Raw genomic sequence first — 10925 nt, 5'->3', positions numbered from 1 at the left:
GAAGAAGAAGAGAAGAGAAGAGAAGAGAAGAGAAGAGAAGAGAAGAGAAGAGAAGAGAAGAGAAGAGAAGAGAAGAGAAGAGAAGAGAAGAGAAGAGGAGACCAAAATAAGGAAGAGCTTTTGGTGGAGGTAAAGCACAGCCCCTGGGCTGGAAAGTTCACCCTAGAGGGCAGGTACTCTAGCCACGCCCTGTAATAGGTAGAGATGGGGGGCGGGGAGTGATGGGAGAGCCTGGAGGCTAGATCAGCTTTGGCATGTAAAATATGCACAGGGTCTCATCCTGCCTCGAATTTTACTGAGGTCAGTCCTTGCTGCTCCACTCCTAAAAGAGGTGCACTAACTGCTCACCCAATGGCCCGCTTGGGTTTTTTGTTTTTTTGTTTTGTTTTGTTTTGTTTTGTTTTTTTCACTTCTTTTACCCCCTACCCCTACATTAAGTCACTCTCTTCTGTCGCCTCACATTCCAGGAGTCTTGGGATGGATTGGCATCCTCTGAGGACCACTGCTAAGCAACAAGCCCTCAGGGCAGATCACTCTCCACACAGGATCAGTTTTCCTGGTGACAGGAACCCGTACCCAGAGTGGGATTTAGCGTCCCCCTAACTTCATTTCTGCTGCTGTGTAAAATACACCAACCAAAAGCAACCTGGTGGAGAAATGTGAATTATTTCAGTTTTCCTTTCCAGGTCATTATCCATCACTGTAGTGCAGTCAAGACAGAATTTCAAACTGCCAGTCACAGCACATCCACAATTATTGTACAATAATAGATAAATATGGAAATAGGGAGGCCAGGGATAGATCTGCATAGCTAAAGCCCACCTGATTCTTTTTATTTTATTTATTTATTTACATCCCAAACACTGCCCCCTCCCGGTCCTCTCTCCACGGTCCCTGCCCCATCTCTCCTCCTCTTCTCCTCCTAGAGAGTAAGCACCCCCCCCACCCCACCCCATATTCCCCCATCGTGGCACACCAAGTCGGCAGGATTAGATGCATCCTTTCCCATTGAAGCCAGATAAGGCAGCCCTGATGGGGAAGGGATACCACAGTCAAGCTACAACTTTAGGGACAGCCTTTGCTCTCTCTAGTTGTTGCGGGGGCACATACGGAAACTGAGCTGAACATCTGTTGCGTAAGTGTAAGGAGCCTCAGTCCAGCGCGTGTATGCTCTTTTCTTGGTGGTTCGGTCTCTGAGAGCCCCCAGGAGTTCAGGTTAGGTGACCCTGCTGGTCTTCCTGTGGAGTTCCCATGCCCATCAGGGGCCTCAATCCTTCCCCCAACACTCTTCCATAAGACTCCCCAAGGTCTGTCTTGTGTTTGGCTGTGGGTCTCTGCATCTGTTTCGGGCAGCTGCTGGGTGGAGCCTCTCAGAGGACAGCCATGCTAGGCTCCCGTCGGCAAGCATGACACAGCATCATTAATAAAGTCAGGGATTGGTGCTTGCCCATGGGATGGGTCTCAAGTTGGGCTGGTTATTGGCTGGCTATTCCTTCAGCCTCTGCTCCTGGACCCAGACAGGACCCTCCAGTGAAAGGATGATGCTGGTCAAAGCTGCATTGCAGGGAGTGGAGATGGCTCGACTACGAAGATGCACAGTGAAGGACGTATCCATACATTGATGCTTTCTTCTGCTACTAAGAAGAAAGAAAGTCACATGATCAGCAGAAAATGGATGGAACAGAAGATCACCCTGTTAAGTGAAATAATAAATAATTCCGGACTCAACAAGACAAATATCACATGTTGCTGTTACAGGTCAAATCGAGGTGTAAACAAACAAACAAAAAAATAAAACAAAAACCTACTACATGAAAATGGTAGGGGAAATATATGGGACCAGGAGGAAAGGGGAGAGGAGGCCAGAGAAGATGACTGGAATATGAATGTGATAAGTGTAGGTGGTTAGTCTAGGATTCCCCTACAATTAACTGGCGACAGTCAGGTATGCCTGACTGACTCTAAAAGGGGCTGCTTGCCTGCCTCCCTCTCTCTCTCTCTCTCTCTCTCTCTCTCTCTCTCTCTCTCTCTCTCTCATAAGATTCTGGTAAGCCTTAACTTACTGGAGACTCCCTCCCCGAGTGAATAACTTGGAACTGGGGACTGATGCAAAAGCAAGAGGGATTTTATTGTTCCAGCAGGCTGGGGTCGCCTTGCATGTAAAGGAAAGAGAAAGACCTCGAACAGCCCAGGCGAGTTTTTATACCATTTTCAGAGCAGCAGCCATTTAGGCACAATGTGATTGGCAGAACAGTGTGACTTTTAAACTGATTGGTCTTTAGGGAATGAGGTGGCATGGACTTCCCTTGTGGACAACGGTCAGTCTGCAATGTGTCTGTGTGCTCTGGGCCTCCCCCATCCGCAGGTGGCTGTTGGTCCCTCCACCCCCACCCATGATATGAGGAATGTAATTAAGCCTCTCCCTTCTGGAGGGGAGGGGTGCCTGAGTACTCCATGACCTTTCTCTTCCAGGAGGGGAGGGGTCTGGTGGAATTTTCCAGATTTCCAGACCTCTCCTTCCTCCCCCCCGACCCCCGTCTTTCTCTGTCTCTACTACCCTCTCAACTCCCCTCCCCATGCCCTAAATAAACTCTATTCTATATATACCATCTTCAAATGGATAGTTTAGGCTAATTAGATTAATATGTAAATAAATGAATAACATTTCAGAGCCAGCTCATATTCAAAAGGGTTACAGAAGAATGTGACTATCAAGAAAGTAATCATTGGGGCAGCAACCTAGAGCCTGTCCTTAAATCTCCTCTAAGCATATAGTTCTCTTTAAAAAAAAAAAAATTGTTCTTCCTGGAGCAGGCAAGATGGCTTAGTGGGTAAAAGTGTTTGTCACCAAGACTAACATGAGTTCAATTCCTTGGACCTACATGGTGGTAGATAACTCACTTCCACAGGCTGTCCTCTGACCTCTACGAGAGCTCTCTGTACACACAAATAAATGCAGCAGATTTGGTATGCTCATCCTTCATGTGTGTTCTGGGAAATTCCTCCCCCCCCCCTCTTTTTTAGTAGCAGAAGAACCGCAACAGTGTTAAATCCTGGGAATGGAATGAAGGACATGTTTCCAGAGGAGGGAGTGGATGACAAAGAACATTGAAATGATGTACTTTGCTGAAGAGAAAGCAGCCGCAAGAAGGACGAGAGCTGACATCTCCCCTCTGGCCTTAGCAGCACGGATCCTGTCAACCTGCAAATTGTGACGGTTCATCTTCTGTGTCAGCTCTGCTGATCCTAGAACCAACATGGAAACACACCTCTGTGTGTATGAGATTCCAGAAACATTTAACTGAGGACAGAGATCTATCTCTGGGTGTGGTGACACTATCTCATAGGCTAGGCTACTTCACTGAATAAAAAGGAGAAAGGCAGAGAACCAGTGTTTATTTCTCTCTAGTTCCTGCTGTGGATGCACTGGGCCTGCCACCGCATGAGCCAGCCATCACATGAACCAGCTATATCACAGGGGCCAGCCATCACAGGGGCCAGCCATCACAGGGGCCAGTTATCACATGAACCAACCATCACATGGGCCAGTTATCACATGGGTCAGCCATCACAGGGGCCAGCCATTACAAGCTCCTTCCCTTACCATGGTAGACTCTAATGTCGGGGTTGGTCTTGTGCACTGTATATTCAGATGCTGATTTTTGCACCCAGATCTGTTTACTGCCACACCCACTCCAGTGAAGTCTGGGTGGCAAGCCCAAAATCTTGGACGCAGTCCTGAGGCAAAAAGTTTCACGGAAATTAGTCTCCTAGGACCTCGGCATCCTGTAGCACGAATGCTCCAGATTTGTCCTTGAGATAGTCAGTGTTATATTATAGGTAATGCTACGCATTCAGACATCATGCCTCCAGTGATGACAGACGGTGAAAGAAATCAGACATTGCAGGGGCTGGAGAGATGGCTCAGTGATTAAGAGCACTGACAGCTCTTCTGAAGGTCCTGAGTTCAAATCCCAGCAACCACATGGTGGCTCACAACCATCCGTAATGAGATCTGATGCCCTCTTCTGGTGTGTCTGAAGACAACTACAGTGTACTTACATACAACAATAAATAAATCTTTAAAAAAAAAAAAAAAAAGAAATCAGACATTGCAGTTTACTGGGTAAGAGCTAGAAATCTCAGGGCAAGTTCTACAAAGTTAACTTAGAATTAAGCCGAGTCACTCCCATATGCAGGAATTTACAATGGCCTAGGAAGGAGAAGGGTTGTGGTTTAAGGAGGAGCTACAATATTGCATTATTCATGAAAAAGCTTAACCTCCTGGTGCAAGCTTTCACAAGGCTCAGGAATAGCATAAATTGTGACAAGGGTGTAAAATCCTCACCTAGCTCCCAAATGGCTAACTTTAGAAAGGGTCACCTTTTATCTCAGTTGTAACCACTGCCTGGTTCCTGCCAGTCTTTTTGTTTGTTTGTTTATTATATGTAAGTACACTGTAGCTGTCTTCAGATGCACCAGAAGAGGGCATCAGATCTCATTACGGGTGGTTGTGAGCCACCATGGGGTTGCTGGGATTTGAACTCAGGACCTTTGGAAGAGCAGTCAGTGCTCTTAACCTCTGAGCCATCTCTCCAGCCCCCCCCCCCGCCAGTCTTTATGTATGCATTTCTCTGTTTTGTGTCAGATAACTTCAGAGTACCTTGGCTGATGTGTCACCTAACTTCTCTATTTTCTTCTGTAATATAAGTCTGATGTTTGCTTTGGGAAATTACATTCAGATACAGCACTCTCTCTGGGTCAGTGTCTGTTTGTCACTTTCTGCCGCCTCCTTGGTCACCTGAATACCGCGGGACCCTGGTTCTCTGCCAGTTGAGGGACCCACTGAGTCCAGTCTGTGGCAGTTTACAGTGTAGATGATGGCATAATCAAGCATCTCCAGTCTCAATGTTATATAAAAATTATTTCCCATCCTTTCTGATCAATCAATAAAGAGCTGATCAGCCTATGACTGGGCGGGAGAGGACGGTAGAGGTGGGACATCGGATCCCAGTGAAGAGGGCTCCAGGTAGAGAGGTGGAGGGAGAAGGGACGTGAGGAAAGAAGGTAGAGACACCATGTGGAGGAACCAGGAGGATTCGCCACGAGGTCACCATGAGAGAGCAGCTACAAGCACATACATGGAGCCAAGCAAGCCAGGCCAAGATTCAGATGGCAGGAGATGGGGCATTTATCTGGGTATTATCAGCAGAGAGGGTTAGAATAGATCAGAACCTGCCCCGAGTAGTACCAGCAACTTGTTAATAAAAATACCTGGCCGCTGTGTCTGTGATTCAGCATCTATAAGTGCTAAAGAGGATGTAGAAATACCCTGTAAATACTCCTATACTATACTCAGCCTTTGGTGGGTTCACTGTCAAAGCCACTGTCAAAGTCACTAGTTTGGGTGAGTCCATTAGAAAATGAGGTGGGGGAGAACCAGAGTAGGGGATTACAGACAATTCTATGGAGCTTTCTTCCTAAGAGAAACTGGAAATAGGCTAATAGTTGAGAGAGCAGAACCAAGAAAAGGATTCTTTGACGGCTGGTGTGCTGGAGGTGTGGACCCAGGAGAGAGTGGGCAGAGGATACAGCCTTGACCTTCAGTCACTGAGAAGGGATGGAGTGCTGTGTGCAGAAGTAGAGACTGGCCACAGAGAGGAGCGAGGCTGGTTGGCCATCAAAGGGAGAAGCGTGGTAGCTGTGGAGAGAAGGGCTGGCAGCAGGAATGAGGCCTGCTTCCTCTCCGGGAGGGTAATGGGGGAGCTTGGCCTTGACCTGGCCCCTTGTACATATGTTAGTGATGTTCACTGTCATAGAGGTCAGCTGGCAGGTATCAAGGGTGTCAGGTAACTCAGGTAGAGTTGTAAAACAATGCACACCATTACTCTAACATAAAGACAAAGTAAATTTGGGCGCACTACATATGAGTGGACAAATTATCATTTTTTACTTAACGAATTCACTATCTAGACTCAATTTTGTTTCTAGAAAGTTTTGCTCTGTCTGCAGAAATCGTCTACATACAACCAACTAGAGGTTCTACGGGTCAGCTCAACACTGACAGCATCTTCCTGCCGTTGGGCGTGGCCCCCACAGCCTTAGGGTTCGGTCTCACCATGCTGCCATTCACCTCAGGAGTTGTTCCCAAGTCCTGGCTCTTCTTGGCACCCCTTGGTCACTGCTCTGAACTGGTTCCCATGACAGCTCAGAGAACCCAGAGAAACAACTTACTTGGTAGACTGATACTAGTTTGATCTTTAAAGGATGCAGTTTGGGATGGCCTGATGGGAAAGAGAGCGCAGCACAGTATATGGGAAGGTGCTTCCGTGCCCTCAGAGAGGGAAGCGCACTTCTAGTATTGACATGTCTTTGGCAAAACTCTTCTTTTGGAGTTTTATAGTGGCTCTATGCATAGCGTGGCTGAATTGCCCAGGTTTGTAAGTCAATACCCACTGGTCCTGTTTCATCTCCTTTTAGAGTTAAACTCAAAGTTATCCTCCGTGGTGACGTGATTGCCTGACTATGATGGTGTCCCATCAGACCTTTACAAAAGTCACCTCACCAGCTTAAACTCAAATGTGGTTGGTAGGAGTTTGTGATGGTGTCTTGGTTAGGTTTTTATTGCTGTGGTAAGTCCATGATGAAGGACTTACCATCCCAGGAAGGCAAGGGTTTATTTGCCTTGCAAGCTACAGTTCAATACCAAGGGAAGCTAAGGCAGGAATCCCAACAGGAACCTGAAGGCAGGAACTGAAGTAGATTATTGAGGGAACCGTCTACTGGCCTCCTCCCTGTGGCTCATTCATCTTGGATTTTTATAGATCCCAGGATCATCTGCCAAGGGGTGACACCACCCGCAGAGAGAGGGACCCTCCACACACCAGTTCCTAACCAAGAAAGGATTCCACTAACTTGCCTACATATATAGTCAATGCTGCGTTCAGGAAGCATCTTCTCAATTGAGGTTCTCGTTTTCCAGATGACCCCAGGTTGTGTCAAGTTGACAATACTTAGTCACCACAGGTAGATAAACTTGTCACTCGGGAGTCAGGCATGAAGACCAGAGTGTGTCTTCTTCTATCGCAATGCCCAAACAGCCCAGAGATTTATGCTCCTCATATCTTTGAAAGGGATAGTGGGGCTATTTTCCAACTAAGCCAAAATGAATACAAGAAAGAAGGTACTAGGTCAATATTGCTTCTTGAGAATTTTCCTGGAATTTGCAGTTATGATGGACTAGAGAATGAGATGGTTCATGACGAAGTGTTTTCTCTTGTGAAAAATTAACTCCATGTAACATTCTCCAGAGGGCTTGGGACATGGCCCAGGGGGTGAAGTGCTTGCCTTGAAAGTATGAATTCAATCCCCCAATTTGGGGCGGTTGCTCCTAGCTGCCCTCATTGGGGTAAAGCAGCCAAGTATGATAAGTATTTGTTAATTCCAATAATAGGAAGGCAGGTCTCTATTGCTGGCCAGCCTAGGCTATGCTTCACTGAGCTTCCAACCAATGAGAATCTGTCTCAAAAACTGGAAGGCAGGGCATCCAAATGGCTCAGTGAGTAAAGGCGCAGGCGGGGTGGGGCAGGGGTGGGGGGAGGCACTTGATCTGAGTTCAATCCCCATGTGATCAAAAGACTCTCCCAAATTGACCTCTGAACTCTGAACTCTTCCAGCTGTCCTCTGAACTCTGAACGTGCACACACAAAACAAATGAAATACATTAAAAATAAAAAGTAAGGGGGCTGGTGGGATGGCTCAGTGGGTAAGAGCACCCGACTGCTTTTCCGAAGGTCCGGAGTTCAAATCCCAGCAACCACATGGTGGCTCATAACCATCCATAATAAGATCTGACTCCCTCTTCTGGAGTGTCTGAAGACAGCTACAGTGTACTTACATATAATAAATAAATAAATGTTTAAAAAAATAAATAAATAAAAAATAAAAAGTAAGAACAAGATGGATGACACCCATGAACAACCGGGAAGACATACACCTGTACACACACACACACACACACACACACACAAACACATGTGAAAAGCGTATTTCGGAGAACAATTGTTAATCTGAAAACAATAAGCGGCCATCCCAAGGGGTGTGGGACCTGACAGGCTTGTGCCACCCCTGAAAGAAGGCCCACCCCTGCACCTAATTATCTAAAACCCTTGATTGTCAGTGGTTACGTCTGAGTGACAGTGACATCTGGGATTCATGTGTGCTCGCTCTACTCTGGCAGTTCAGCCCTTCTCCTACAGCAGGTGAGTGGGTGGTGTGACAGTGAGAGTGGGCAGCGGTGAGAGTGGGTGGGCACGGTGGGAGTAGGGTGTGCACAGCATCTTCTCTGAGTTTGCTGTTGTTTAAATATCTTTGGTTTTATGAAAAAAAAATTGATTTCTCCAGAGTTAGTCACCCTGTTTACTCCTCCTGGTCCCTTTTATTTGTTTTCTAATTTGGGAAGACAGTTCTCGGTTACCTGGCAACAAGCTAGCTGGGCTCCTTAGCTCAGGTACCCTAGGAGAATCTGAATTCTCCCACCAAACCAAGAGCGCTTCTGGATCCTGTACACCAACTTAACTTCTCACGGTGGCACAACCCCTTGAGTTATCCAGATGTTGGCACTTCCCAGGAGGTAACTGGTGCCTGAATGCAGATCCCCTAGTAACCAAAGATAAATATCTGCTAAAGAGCATGGTCAGAGCTTCCTGTATATGAACAGTGTGTAGCAGGAACTCGGGATCACCCACTGTGTCACTTCCTCACACATCAAACACATCTTCCACAGGATGGGAGTCACTGGGGTCCCAGACATTTTCTGACCCCAACTTCCGCTGTGTGTGTACGGGGTGGGGCTCAGGTGTTGGCCTGGTCTCTCCAGCCATAGTCCTTTCTTCTTTCTCCCCAGGGGGAAAGATTGATTAAGTCAAGAGGCTGACTGTGTTTTTCAAAGCAACTTTGAGGTGTGTGTCACCAGCGCAGCTTTTCCTGAGACAGGCTGGCTGCCTGGAGGCTGTCGTGTGCACAGGAGTCAAACACTCTGACTGTGGGCAGGGAGCACAGGCCAGTTTCATTGATTAAAAGTTCAGAGGTTTCAGAGCATAACCCAAGTAGAACAGGTAGGTCTTCGTACTGGGTTCCTATAGAAACCAAATCCCAGTGGAGTCTCTTCTCCAGGGCTGAACACATCACTGGCCACGTGGTAAGCACAGGGCTAGTAAATGTAAATGAGAAGATAGCCACTAACATTGCAGATTGACAAAAATGTGTTCAAAAAAACCCGCTTGCTTCCCCTGATTCTGCGAAGTGTAGGAAGAGCGAGCCCACCCTTCCCGCAGGCTTTCCCTGAGAACACTCAGGTTGTTGACGTCACTACCGCTCAGTCTTTTATTATTATCTATCTATCTATCTATCTATCTATCTATCTATCTATCTATCTATCTATCTATCTATTTATTTCGAGATAGGGTTTCTCTGTGTAGCCCTGGCTGTCCTGGAACTCACTCTGTAGACCAGGTTGGCCTCAAACTCAGAAATCNGCCTGCCTCTGCCTCCCTAGTGCTGGGATTAAAGGATTCCCACCACGCCCGGCCTCCAGTCTTCTTTTTGTAGTGGAGAAGTAGTCAGTGAAATTCTGCTGCCGTCTCTTCTCCTTGGCTGTGGTGGGAACAGAGGGAAACTCAAAGATGCCCCATGTTGGACCAACAGGGCGAGGAAGATCGTAACTACCCCACTGACAAGGAACCCTGCCTACACAAGCGAGCAGTCACGTGAGAGGATTTCGGCAGGATAAGGAAACACGTGGGCACAGAAGGTAAGGGTTTTCTCACGGCTCAGACAGAAGATATTTACCCATGAGAGGACTAGCAACGGAAGGCTTCATAGAGGTCCCTCAGGAGCACCAAAGAAACTGGTGCGCTTGGAGCCTCTGTACCCTGTCCTTAGAGTTACTGAGCAGCCTGGAGGAGAATTCAGGGCAACTCACACTTAGGTCCAGGTCTTCTTTCCCATGGTTAGTCTTTAGACCGAAGAGGCCTGACTGGATGAAGATGTCTCCAGGCAAGTTTGAAGATTTTTCTTCCCAAGGAAGCAGCTCTTATTAATGATGGAGAGAAATAATCTTACCATAAATAGTTCTTCCCGTATGGAGGTTGGACTTTTTGGGGGGCGGGGGGGGGATAAATTGCTTGGAGCCAGGCACGGTGGTAATCTCTCACCTGTAATCCGGGCACTGGAAAGTAGACTCAGGAAGAGCAGAGGAGTTCAAAATCAGCCTCAGCCTTATAGTGAGTTCCAGGCCAGCCTAAGTCACGTGACGCCTTTTCTTTAAAAGAGGAGGACAGACAGACAAAGGTTTGCTACTTTGCGCAAGGTTCTGAAGGGCTCGTGAGGGATGTAAATGTGAGCAGGAGGACCCGTACTGCCTGGATCTCAGTCGGCTAGAGAGTAAGGTGAATATGAAATAAATCACAGCACACATCATTGGTGGTTTTTAATAAAATCATAATCGTTTGGTCTTACCAATGAAGAGTCAGAAGCTGGGGTGAAAGCCTGCTAGCTCAGAGAGGCAGAGAAAGTACCCAGCTGACATTCCTCCTTAGCCAACATCCCTCCAGGAATGCTACTCTCTGTGCTGGCTCAAGAAACCTTCTAACTCAATGTCCCTCCCTTCTACTTCCTGTGCATCTCTCTATCCATCCTCCTGACACACTATGTTTTTTTCTTAATAATCCTATGGTCACCTCCTGTGAACTGGTTGCTTGCTCCGCCTCTTGACCTATGGGTGACTTTATTTAATCCTGTTTACAATATTCAATCAGAAAGTGCTTCAGACCGGCCCCAGTCGGCCTCCCTCAATCCGTGGAAGAAATCGGGGTTCCGGACAGGTGGGCAAGGAGTTGGCGAGAAATGACAAACAAATATGGACA

The sequence above is a fragment of the Mus pahari genome, chromosome 21, assembly GCF_900095145.1.
Source record: "Mus pahari chromosome 21, PAHARI_EIJ_v1.1, whole genome shotgun sequence".
Classification (NCBI taxonomy): Eukaryota; Metazoa; Chordata; class Mammalia; order Rodentia; family Muridae; genus Mus; species Mus pahari.
This window is presented reverse-complemented; position numbering follows the sequence as displayed.